At 40.9% G+C, this 13,896-nt stretch overlaps 1 protein-coding gene across 2 annotated transcripts in view; it reads left to right on the top strand.

The window, feature by feature from the left end:
• The first annotated feature begins 919 nt into the window (after positions 1–919).
• chst6 (carbohydrate sulfotransferase 6) overlaps positions 920–13,896 on the top strand; it is a 17,696-nt gene continuing 4,719 nt past the window's right edge. For both annotated transcript variants that reach the window (XM_023971920.2, XM_023971919.2), the window contains exon 1: positions 920–1,076. The gene's annotated coding sequence lies outside the window, so the exon portion shown is untranslated. The remainder of the gene's footprint in view (positions 1,077–13,896) is intronic.

The following is a 13,896-nucleotide window of genomic DNA, read 5'->3' on the forward strand; positions in this document are numbered from 1 at the left end:
AGATTCCTATGCCACCCCTCTCACCCCTGCTGTCCCCTGCCCATCCCACTGCCCAGTGTGGTCTCAAAACTTTTCGTATTTTTCTGTACGCAAATCTGAGATGTTCCATTTGGTATGGTGCTTTAAGAGAGCACGCCACTTTGTACAGCGCAGCAGATTCCCATAGCGGGCTTAGTCTGCTTTAGGTAATGGGCGAAAGTTTGCTGCAATGTGTGTGAGAGATAAAGCTGTAATTTATATAAATAATTTACCCCTGTATAACATRTGACTATAATGTTTGACATAGCATCAAATTTGCATCAGGTTTCAAAGGACTTTGTTTTTTGCATTGTATGTTATGGTTCATATGGTATGTATTAAWTTGTGAACATCCATCATCCATTTCGTATGATATGTTAGGAATTACAATTCRTATGATAGGGTACACATTGCAATTCATACAATATGTTACGAATTGCAATTCGTACCATATGTTACAAATTTGCTAAAGGTTTAATATTTTATGAATTTGCAAATGTATGCTATATTACGAATTCCAATTTGTTGTTCCTAACGTTAGCTTGGTGGCTAGGGGTTAAGGTTAGGAGTTAGGTTAAAGTTAGGAGAGGGGTTAGCTAAAAGGGTTAGGGGAAGGGTTAGCTAAAAGGGTTAAGGGTTAGGGCTAACATGCTAAGTAATTGCAAAGTAGCTAAAATGCTAAAGTTGTCCGTGATGAGATTTGAACACACAATCTTTGGSTTTCTAGATGTTCACATTATACGCCCACCCATCTACTTTGACCAACCACCCTATTTTAAGTAACCTTCTGTCTTATGTAACCATACCAAACGTAACACACCATACACTTGGCTGTATCCCGGATTTACGTTTACTATGTTACGTCTAGTCTATGAGACCAGTCTGCACTGCCTGGCGCAGCTCTCATGGCCACGTCTCAAAACTCTTTTTAGGCTACGCAAACTAACACTCTGAAGACAGTGGATGTTCGCATAAAGACCGTGAATGTAATACAACAGTTAGTTTCAGAGCTCTCCTCACTCMTTGCGGTCTCGTCGCCCAGCAACACAGCGGAGAAGGTAAAGTATTCCTGCAAAAACTAACAACTGGGACTGACCAGCTCCGACAAAAACKATTTTTAGCGACATTGTTTTATGTATCTGTGGGTCACGGTTACCGATCGCTGTTTGTAACAGTGCTTGTCTACTGTTGTCTGGWATGTAGTTCTGTATGATATTGGATAGTCCGAAGCTACGGATTGCACCCCTACAGACGGCTTAATTTAGGCTAATGTAGGTGAGTGTTCCATTCAATTTCAGCACATTACTTTTAAAAAATGTATTCGGGTCTAAAATTAATACAGGGCCTATCTAAAGAATAATTATGTTTTATTATGTATGTTATGTATTATTATGTATGAATTCATATATACAGTACATGTATTATTATATAGGCATATATATTCCATAGAAAGGATGTTAACATGTCCTAAATGTTGACTATTCTTCATTCATTTTAACTGTTCGATGAAGAAACTTTGTAGCATGCCTTTGCCCATTGATTTTGGGACCTGTACCTCTTGCCCCATTTACAGACATAGCCTCGACCAGACCGACAGCGTCATTGCATCAATGCTGCATAATACATTCTACAGTCAAACTTTCTTTCATTATGCAATCCAACATTTTTAGTAGATATGTGCAGTGGTGTAGTGCTATTTTTTTTTAGGTGCCAGGAGTGCAAATATATTTTTTAATTAAGTCATCATTTCTCAATCAAAGTTTGTACCATCAAATCAAATGTATTTATAAAGCACCTTTTACATCAGTAGATGTCTGAAACCCCAAACAGCAAGCAAAGCAGATGTAGAAGCACAGTGGCTAGGAAAAACTCACTAGAAAGGCAGGAACCTATGAAGAAACCTAGAGAGGAACCAGGCTTTGAGGAGTGGCAAGTCTTCTTCTAGCTGTGCCGGGTGGCGATTATAAAAGTACAGGGTTATTAAGACCAGATCGTATTTTTCAAGATGTTCAAATGTTCATAGATGACCAGCAGGGTCAAATAATAATCACAGTGGTTGTAGAGGGTGCAAAAGGACAGCACCTCAGGAGTAAATGTCAGTTGGCTTTTCATAGCCAAGCATTCAGAGGTCGAGAGAGCAGGTGTGGTAGAGAGAGAGATAGAGAGGGTGGAAAACAGCAGGTCCGGGATAAGGTAGTATGTCCGGTGAACAGGTCAGGGTTCCATAGCCGCAGGCAGAACAGTTGAAACTGGAGAAGCAGTTGAATATTATAATGAAATATGCATAAAATGCATCCTCCAATTGCAACATCTGCCTATGCCTACACGTATTGTCTCAAGACAATTTTATATTTTTAAAACCCTCAATCACTGAATTTGGCATACCTAATTTCATAATAGGCCATCATCACTGTCAATCATGAATGATAATTCTTCACGTTTTACCAGTGAATTAGAGCGGATGGTGTTAACAAACTATTAGCCTTTCTTGTATTTATTTTGTTTTAATCAAAACATATCCTGCCTAGTGGCACACACTGTTGGGTTTTGGCCGCATGAGAAAATAAATGTGCCTATTCAACTTCAGTTAACCATCCTAAAATCTCACTAGAAATTAGGTGTTTTTGTTGTAACAGTAACGTTATAGACCTACTATGCTATGCTATTATATTTGGTTTTGTTATTTAAAATACTCATTCATCATTATGTGATCTTGCAGGACACTTAAGAATAATTTTTCCTGAGATATTTTTACCAGCTCCTTGTATTCTCAAATTGAAAAAAGGCACTCCAGCAGCACTACATCCCTGGATATGTGTCCAACAAAAGTTCTACATTTACGTTTTGTTACTATTTCTGTCAAGTCTACACATACAATTTGATGTATACGTATGCACCACACGCTGCAAGGCTAATGCAGCGTTCCATTGGAAATTAATGTACTTCTGGTGTACCAAAACACAATGACGCTGTCGGTCTGATCAAGGTGTTAGGCACTAGGCCTATATATTACATCAATCAATCTATCAAAATCAGTAGATGTCACACAGTGCTATACAGAAACCCAGCCTTCAACCCCAAACAGCAAGCAATGCAGATATAGAAGCACAGTGGCTAGGAAAAACTCACTAGAAAGGCAGAAACCTAGGAAGAAACCTAGAGASGATCCAGGCTCTGAGGGGTGGCCAGTCCTCTTCTGACTGTGCCGGGTGGAGATGATACGAGTACATGGCCATTAAGGCCAGATTGTTCTTCAAGATGTTCATAGATGACCAGAAGCTACGGTCGAATAATAATCAGTGGTTGTAGAGGGTGCAACAGGTCAGTACCTCAGGAGTAAATATCAGTTGGCTTTCACTGCCGATTATTCAGAGGTCGAGACAGCAGGTGCGGTAGAGAGAGAGCCGCAAGCAGAACTGTTGAAACTGGAGCAGCAGCACGAACAGGTGAACTGGGGACAGGTAGGAGTCATCATGCCAGTTAGTCGTTAGGCATGGTCCTATGGCTCAGGTCCTCCGGTAGGGGAGRGAGAGAGAGAGAGTTAGAGGGAGCATACTTAAATTCACACAGGACACCAGATAAGACACCCACTTTGCCAAAGTGCAGCCCCCACAACACTAAAGGGACATCAACAGACCACGAACTTACTACCCTGAGACAAGGCTGAGTATAGCCCTCGAAGATCTCCTCCACCACACAAGCCCGAGGGGGCACAAAACCGGACAGGAAGATCACGTCAGTGACTCAACCCACTAAAGTGACGTACCCCTCCTAGTGACGGCATGGAGGAGCACTAGTAAGCCAGTGACTCAGCCCCCGTAATAGGGTCGGAGGCATAGAATCTCTCCCAGTGGAGAGAGGGGAGCCCGCAAGGCAAACAGCAAGGGCGGTTCATCTCTCCAGTGCCTTGCCGTTCACATTYGCACCCCTGGGCCAGACTACACTCAATCATAAAATATACTGAAGAGATGAGTCTTCAGTAAAGACTTAAAGGTCGAGACCGAGTCTGCGTCTCTCACATGGATAGGCAGACCATTCCATAAAAGTTTAGCTCTATAGGAGAAAGCCCTGCCTCCAACTGTTTGCTTAGAAACAATAAGGAACAATAAGGAGGCCTGCGTCTTGTGACCGTAGCGTACGTGTAGGTATGTACGGCATTACCAAATCGGAGAGATAGATAGGAGCAAGCCCATGTAATGCTTTGTAGGTTAGCAGTAAAACCTTGAAATCAGCCCTAGCCTTAACAGGAAGCCAGCGTAGAGAGGCTAGTACTAGTCAAGATTCTTGCAGCTGTGTTTAGCACTAACTGAAGTTTATTTAGTGGTAGCCGGAGAGTAGAGCATTGTAGTAGTCTAATCTAGAAGTGACAAAAGCGTGGATTAGCTTTTCTGTATCATCTTTGGACAAAAGGTTTCCGATTTTTTTTCAATGTTATGAAGATGGAAAAAAGCTGTCCTTGAAATATTCTTGATATGTTCGTCAAAAGAGACATCAAGGTCCAGAGTAACGCGGAGGTCCTTCACAGTTTTATTTGAGACGACTGTACAACCATTACATAGCAGACAGGTTTGCATGTTGGGTTAGTTATTGCACGCAAACAGAAATAATTAACCTTTTACTCATATTTCACTCTGGATAATGTTTTACAAGATTAAGGACCACACATGATTTGTTCCTGCCGAGTATCCCTGGTTACTTTATCTCAGCTCGTTGCAGTCATTTCAGACTTGCAGTCTTCATAACTAGAATACTCATCTGAAAAATAAATAAAACATCTATTCGTACAGAGTAGACTACTTCCTATTTAGTTTACAGTAACAAAACTGTGCTGCACTACACATTCCCATAAGAGACCAGAGCACCCAGGACAATTTCCACAAGCAATGAAAATGTTCTCCACATACTCTGCCATTGCAGAGATCTGTACTTGGAAAATGTTAACATCATGTATCCAGCACGCTACATTTAGGGCACTACCAAATCATTGTTTTATCCAAAGCTTGGAAAGAAAACAAGTAAGCGGCCAGTATGATGCAGGAAAACTTTATTGAAGAGGTTATATTTACTTGACAGTACTGTTATGTCAGTCATTGGCTGATCTGCTCCTTTATAAGTACTCTTTGTAATTATAAMCTGTATAGTTCACTAAAGTTTTCCTGCCGCCTACTCGTTTTCTTTCCTGGATTACCTGACAAAATATAGTATTTGTGTGTGTGTACAGTGCATTCGGAAAGTATTCAGACCCTTTGACTTTTTCCACACCAATGCTTCGTTTGTAAATTATTTCTGAGTGTTGGAGTGTGTCCCTGGCTATTCGTAAAAAATAAAAAATAAAATGGTGCCATCTGGTTTGCTTAATATAAGGAATTTGAAATGATTTATACTTTTAGTTTTACTTTTGATACTTAAGTATATTTTATCATTTACATTTAATTTTGATACTTAAGTATATTTAAAACAAAATACTTTTAGACTTTTACTCAAGTAGTATTTTACTGAGTTTCACTTTTACTTGCGTCATTTTCTATTAAGGTATCTTTACTTTTGCTCAATTATGACAATTGGGTACTTTTTCCATCACAAAAAAGAAGAAAAAAGAGGCCTTTTATAATGCAGAGAAGACATTGTACTCAACGACATACGTATATTGTACAGAGGTAGGAGCAGATCAGCAAATCTAAATCAGGCAACCGGTTTTCCTCACTCAATCTCTTTTTACACACCACACACACACACACACACACACACACACACACACACACACACACACACACACACACACACACACCACACACACACACACACACACACACACACACACACACACCACACACACCACACACACCACACACCACACACACACACACACACACACACACACGCACACACAAACATCACACACACACATACATACACACATTGGCATGATGTGATTCTCCCCGTTCCTTATAGCGGGCGAGGAGAATCCCTCTGACTGTATAGATGTCTAAGTCGACTGTAACTCCTCCAGCTCTTTCCCTACAGTAGGTAGCCTACAATGTTCGAAAATGGTTAATTGTTCATTGTTGTCTCATTGTTCTACAACAGTTGGTCTTTATCTCATGTTCATGTTTTGACATGCTTTAAGATTGTAATTTTGAAAACTTTTTGAAAACTTTTGTCTGCATGTGTGAAGTTCAGTTGCAAAACTTAAGAAGAAAGATGGCTTGTGCTAAATCATTAGTTAGATAGACAACAGTGGCATCTACAGTCTGCTGTCAATGCTTCTGAGCTTTCTCTCTTTCAAATAATAGACTGCAGTGCGAAACAGAAAGAGAGAACAGACTCTACTGCAGCTCTCATTTTAGAGGAAAAGCATTATGCAATTCCTATACAAAATGTAGTGTCCCAGCTGTGTTTTACAAACTGTAAATCATGTGCTCTCCTCCAGTGACTTGGCTATACAGTGGGTATCCACCCCCCATGTTGCATTACAAAGTGAATTGAAATTAATTTAATTGCAATTTGTTTTGGTCATTGATCTACACAAAATACCATAATGGCTAATATACCTTGATTAGATAAGTATTAAGCCCCCTGAGTCAATACATGATAAAAACACATTTGGCAGCGATTACAGCTGTGAGTCTTCTTGGGTACGTCTCTAAGACCTTTACATACTTGGATTGTGCAATATTTGCCCATTATTCTAGTCAGTATTTTTCAAGTCTTGCCATAGATTTTCAAGCAGATTTAAGTCAAAACTATAACTTGGCCACTCAGGAACATTAACTGTCTTCTTGGTAAGCAACTCCAGTGTAGATTTGGCCTTTGTTGTAGGTTATTGTTCATTGTCTGGTGGGTAAAGCAGATTGAAGCAGGTTTTGCATTTAAGCCCATAAATCTTTTCCTTTGCTGTGTTTTTTTTCCAGTAATACTTTAGCGCCTTGTTGTATACATATGCATGTTTTGGAATATTTTGATTCTAAATATTTTKATTCTTATTTTCACTCTTATGTATGTCATTATTGTGGAGTAACTACAATGTTGTTGATCCATCGYCAGTTTTCTGCCTTCACAGCCATTGAGCTCTGTAGCTGTTTTAAAAATCACCAATGGCCTCATGGTGACATCCCTGAGCAGTTTCCTTCCTGTCCTGCTGCTCTGTCCAGAAGTACGACTGTATCTTTGATGTGTCGGGGTGGTTTAATACATCATCCACAGCATAATGATTAACTTGACCATGCTTAAAAATATATTCAATGTCTGATTTGTTATTGTTACCCATCTACCAATCACTCCCCTTCTTTATAAAGGTTTCAAAAAGCTCCCTGTTCTTTGTAGTTGAATCTGTGCTTGATATTCARTACTTGACTGAGGGACCTTACTGATGTTGTATGTATGGGGGACAGAGAAAGACGTAGTAATGTCAACCCCTATTATTTGTAAAAAACAGGAAGGCCTGCACGCTGTTTATGCTCCCAATTCACTGCTTTATTGACAATGTTTCTATCAGCAACTGTCAACGATGAGATTATCTACAAGTTGAAGGCTCTTGTTGAAAGTGGAGACATWACGCAAAAATAATATGAGTTCATGAGAGTAGACAATCCAATCACGAGCGTTATCCATGCCTTACCAAAGAATTCTCAAACGATTGGATAAGCCACCAGGGAAACCTACTGAAGAGGTGAGTCTTCAGTAAAGACTTAAAGGTCAAGACCAAGTCTGCATCTCTCACATGGATAGACAGACCATTTCATAAAAAGGAAGCTCTATAGGAGAAAGCCCTGCCTCCAGCTGGTTGCTTAGAAATTCCAGGGACAATAAGGAGGCCTGTGTCTTGTGACCGTAGCATACGTGTAGGTATGTACGGCAGGACCAAATCGGAGAGATAGGTAGGAGCAAGCCCATGTAATGCTTTGTAGGTTAGCAGTAAAACCTTGAAATCAGCCCTWGCCTTAACAGGAAGCCAGTGTATAGAGATTAGTACTGGAGTAATATGATAAAACATTTGGGTTCTAGTCAAGATTCTAGCAGCCGTGTTTAGCACTAACTGAAGTTTATTTAGTGATTTATTTGGGTAGCCGGAGAGTAGAGCATTGCAATAGTCTAATCTAGAAGTGACAAAAGCATGGGATTAGCTTTTCTGCATAATTTTTGGATAAAAAGTTTCAGATTTTTTGCAATGTTACGGAGATGGAAATAAACTGTCCTTTAAATATTCTTGATATGTTCTTCAAAAGAGAMACCAAGGTCCAGAGTAACATGGAGGTCCTTCACAGTTTTGATGTGTACATATACTATCTGGGGGGCCTGACCTCCAGGGGGCTTGTGGGCCCCCCGGGGGGCTTGTAGCACTCACCCATCGCCTTGAGGGGGTGAGTGCTACGCCAGTGTTCATTGATGACATATTCCTTCTATTCCAGGGCACAGCACAGGAACTTCATACATTTCACTCCTTCACCAATACAAGCAGAGAACATCTGAAATTCACTTTCACCTTTGGTGTGCATGAAACAAGTTTTATGGACATTTTGATAAAGAGGGAGGGGGTTGCTTTAGCACGGACCTATACAGGAAGCCAACGAATGAGAATTCCCTGTTATGCAGAGATAGCTTCAACCCTACACCCCTGAAAAAGAGCCACCCTATCAGCCAATACAGTCACATACGCAAGATCTGTAGAACACAGAGTGACTATGACAAAAAAGCTCACTGTCTGGATGGGCGGTTTAGACAGTGGGGTTAACCAGAGGATTGGCTGCATGATGCACGGGTCTTTAAAAAAAATATGACCCAGGATGACAGCTTCACTCTCAAACCGCCCCCCTGACCAACGAGTCCAATGCTTTTTTCAATTCTCCCCACTAGGCAAACAGTTCGATCACGTCATTAAAAAACACTGGCACATATTGAGCACTGACCCACAACTGGAAAATACTTGTAAATAAACCAAGCAGGTAGTCTTCAGACGTGACCCCAACATCAGTCAAATGGTGGTGAGGTCTGATCTTCCACGGCTACCATGTAGCACTTTCCTAAACAATGTGTCGGACGGTAATTACAGATGTGACAGATGTACCCAGTGTAACTTTACGAACAAATGTTCAATCACCCCAATACGCTTAACCAGCATGGCTGTCACAGCATCACAGCACAACAGCACAGCTATCACAGCACAATGTTCAATCACCTCATTACGGACAAGGCCATTCAGATTCAGGGTTTCATCAAGTGTTCTATAAAAAATGTGGTATACCTTATCAAATATATTTCTGGTTTATGCTATGTAGGAGAAATGAAACAAGCTCTTACAACGCATAGCAGGATAGGAGAACACAGGAGTAATATCAGAACTATTGATCAGAGAAACCATTTCATGTTTGACCTGGTCCACCTGGCAAAAAAATGGCTACAGCCCACAACCCTCAGTACTGGGGACATCATGGAAAGTATAGTGATTGACCACTACATCCCTGCCTTACCTTACGAGTTAAAGGTTGTCAGCCTGGGCAGTCCCACCACAGCGGACGGAGTGGTGGACCTTGTTGAGAGAAAGGGAGGCCTCAAAGAARGAGGAAGGAAGACATCTCAACTGCAGACTTCCCGGGTTTGGAAAGGGAAAATCCAAAGAGCGGATGGGAAACTTGGACGCCAGAACCGTGTTTTCCAACATGAAGCAAAGACAAGGAATAGAGGGGTGGATACTGACATCCGAGAGTGCTACTGCTGTGGCGAAATAGGACACATCACAAGGAACTGTCCCAAGAAGGAGGAACCTATGCAGGTTGACATTTCCAATCTACACCATTGCCATCTCATTCTGCCCATGTCCAAGCCCTCCGCCACCCACCGCACCTCAGTCGGGTACAGGTCCAAGGGAAGGAAGTTGATGCTCTTCTAGACTCCCGGAGCTTGGTCTCCCTCATCATGCCTTCACTATTAACCCAGCTGCAGAGAACTACCGATGCAACCATGGACATCACCTGTATACACGGGGACACCAAAACTTACCCAACCACAGATTTAGAGATTAACACCACCAGAGGGCAGTTCCGAAGTAACCTAGGGTTGGTTGAGAACCTACCATACCCCGTGCTACTGGGTCGCGACTGTCCGTATTTCAAGAATTGTGGGACGGACTACAGGACAAAGGAGCTGGCTGTGCCAGTAATAGAGCATGCCAGGCATCCTTCACATTTTCCAGTGAAAAGAAAAGGAAACCGCTACCAAACAACTCCCTGACCTATGAAAAGAAAATKATCAAGTTACTACTTACCTGCCGACTTCCGTAGCCGACACTCGAGTTCTCCTGGGAGAAGAAGGGGAAGGAAATGACGAAGAGGCAGGAAACCCAGTGGGGATAAATGGGCTAGAAATGGAGGAACAGGAAGCGCAGGCCGAAGGGCTTGGAAGTTCTGATGCCAATGACATGTTCCCTCCTGAGTTAACACAGTATAGGGGAAGGTTCGGTACTGCTCAGCTGGCAGACCCCACACTACAGAACGCCAGACAGAATGTCAAGGTAATCGATGGGGTACCTGTAAATCCTGCTCATGTCCTCACCTTTCCCCATTTTTCAATGAGAAACCATCTCTTATATACCAGGACACAAAGTCCCATGACGTCACCGTGGAGCCGCTGTTGGTTCCTACCCCGTTTTGGCCTACAGTGCTGAACCTGGCCCATAGCCACTTGTTGGGAGGACATTTACAGAGAGGGAAAACACAAGAACGGGTGTTACAACGTTTCTTCTAGCCGGGGGTGTTGTATAAAAGTGATAATGCCAGAGAAGCCGGTGTTTGTGCAAATCGTGCCAATATATCCTCCAAACACAGGCTTCGATGGCATTATCACTTTTATACAACGGGTTACTGTTACGAGAATTATGTTCTCAATGTTCATTAACGACTTCAATTAAACTACTCAGTCTGCAACCCAGAATTTGTAAGATACTGGTTGAATGAAACAGACGGAGGCCCAGCTRTGATAGTCAAAATGTTTATTCACGAGAGCGCTAGTCTGTTGTACAAAACCATTAATTTCATACTGGCTCCTTACGCACTTACATTCACACACAAACAGTAGGTATCCTACGCACATACTGTATCACTACCCAGCTGACAAAGATTATGGCGACCGTGAGAAATACTCCCTGTCCTCCCCCAAGATTAGGGAGGCCGTGAGAAGTACTCCCTGCCCTCTCCCAAATCTCTCAGAGGCCCCTAGCAAGGTCGGCACTGAATTTTGCTCAGACAGTCTGTGTTTAACTATAAAGATATATTGTACAGATATATTGTTTTACCCTAATTCTGACTAAAACTATACACATCATTAATTATGCTTTTACTGAMTAAAACTACACAAATCATGAATAATAATTTTATGATTCTAATCAATTTCATACAATTATATGGTTTCAGGGTGGAATATTCTAATCATTACTTTAAACATATAAATTCCATTAACAGTTACCAACATATTCAAATAATGATTTTTATTAAAAATGTTATTTTGATGAATTTATGTCAGGTTTTGGCCAAGACTGTTCGGGTTTTGGTCACTAGATGTCCCCATTGCACCTTTTTTGACCTTTTGTTTTTTCTTGCTCTAATTATTGTTTGCACCTGTAAGTCATCCCCTTGTTAGTATTTAAACCCTGTGTGTTCCTCAGTTCCTTGCTCAGTGTTTGTAAGTTAGCACCCAGCCCCAGCCTTGTTTTATATAGATATTTATCTTGTTGGATTTTCCAGAGGTTCTCTGGTTTAGTTCTTGTGTATTATTTGAGTAGTCTTTTGAGGTTTGTTTTTCCCTGCTGTTTTTTACCACTTTGTGGAGTTTCTTTTGTATTTTGGAGGATTTCCATTTTGTGCCTCTTGGCTTTATTTTTGGACATTGTGGATTTAGTTTCTTTGCCTGAAGATTTTGTTCTTTAATTAAACCACCATCTCTAGTACTGCTGTGTCTGTCTCATCTTCTGGGTTCTGACGATTATTAGTGACTGTTTCTCGCACCGGGTCCTGACAATTTATTCATACTATTTCATCCTTCCACAAGATATAGTCCCGACACAAGTCTCGGGTTGCTACCCACACCGACTGGTCGTTCGTTCTATCAGTTTGGTTGCCAGAGAAGCGACCCAGTCATTGTCTTTTTGTTCTGTATCTATGGACGAAACCCACTCGTTCGTTCTAAATGTTCCATTGCTTTCTGGCAAGGCAACGATCTTATCCTTTGCTTGCTAGCTAGTCAACTACGGCTAATTTACAGTCACGTCAAACAGTGCAGCCAAAATAACAACTATAGCTGTATTTGTTTAAGCTGTTTTCTAGAGACATTTATTTGGATATATCCATAACAATGAACCAATGAGGCACAATTTCGCCTGGCATCGAAAATGTCCTCTCTCGTCAGGACACTGTTGTTCAGAGGAGCTAGTCAACAACACAGCTAACGCAATCACTTCAAACTGAAGCTGGAAAGACTGCAAACTAGCTGCACTTCGTTTYGTTTTATTTTTTTTCAATTGACATTTCTTTGTATGTATCCATAAAAACTGATGCCAGGTGATTCATGATTTCGACTGGCTGAGAAATGCTGCCTGTCTTTCAGTTTCGTCCCGATTCCCGACACGTTCATGACTATGGGATGCTGGAGATCGACAGACCGCAATGTTTATACAAATCTCTGCTGTTGAAAACTAAATGTTAGTCTCAAAGAAAGGTGGGGTAATGTTTAGATGTTTTTAATAGTGGAGATCAAGTAAAATATTGCCTGGCTGTGCTGATGACAGTGGATTGCGCATTCAGATTGAACAGAGTAAATAGGAATTTTAAAGTCATAGATTTAGCCGGTGGTAACTTGTGGAATAGACACTGACTGGAATGCGGTTTTAACCAATCAGCATTCAGGATTAGACCCACCCGTTGTATAAATGTATATAATGCTTTATGACCATATGTACCTTTTGTGATTAATTATGATGGACTATGTGCAAAAGTGAATTGAATTGTTTCCACACCCACCATGCGTCATGTGCGTAATGGCCATGTGAGGAGAAATGTGTACATTTTGGATGTGACCACTCAATCTGTTTGACCTTATGAAAATCTGGTTCGGATCGAAACGTCATCAATAAAGCGGTGAATTGCAGACCTTCCTGTTCTTTACAGTTATTCTTTATTAGCCCAGCACCTTAGGATGTGCATATGACCACAAACTTTGTCCATGTAATTTATGTAATTTATTAAGCCAMATTTTACTCCTGAACTATTTTAGGCTTGCCTAAACAAAAGGGGTGAATACTTTTGCAACAACTATATTTTAGTTATACATTTTTATTTGTAGAATTGTATTCTCACTCTGGAGTATTTTGTGTAGATCAATGACAGAAAAATGTACAACTAAATCAATTTTAATCCCACTTTGTTTAGCAACAGAATCAGCAGAATAAATACACCCCTGACCAGAGAGATGGGACAGTCTTCCACCTGATGGCGAAACTCGAGTCGCATTGCATTATTTCTGCCTCATGCACAAATTCATGTTGTTTCCATGACTAGAGAAAGTGAAATATTCCTCTATATTAAAATATACACAAACGCGCTGCTAATAATAAAAATAAAAACTCAGGCCTATCGACATATTTGGCTACTCATTCATTGCAGCTGCAGCACAGTGGAAGAAGGGAGAAGCACATTTTGTAAAAGTGTTGACAGTGCTGAATAAAAACTTAAACATGAACTCCCTTTTTTTCTTCTAAAAAGCATTTTTTTACATTTATTTTCTTTTAATTCATATTTTTCAGCATCCCTACTTCAATGCTCTTTGCTGTGTATTCTTTAACAGTGTCTCTCTGTTCATGGTTTTAAACTTCATGAATTCTGGGGCCTCCCG

The sequence above is a fragment of the Salvelinus sp. IW2-2015 genome, linkage group LG26 (assembly GCF_002910315.2).
Source record: "Salvelinus sp. IW2-2015 linkage group LG26, ASM291031v2, whole genome shotgun sequence".
Taxonomy (NCBI): domain Eukaryota; kingdom Metazoa; phylum Chordata; class Actinopteri; order Salmoniformes; family Salmonidae; genus Salvelinus; species Salvelinus sp. IW2-2015.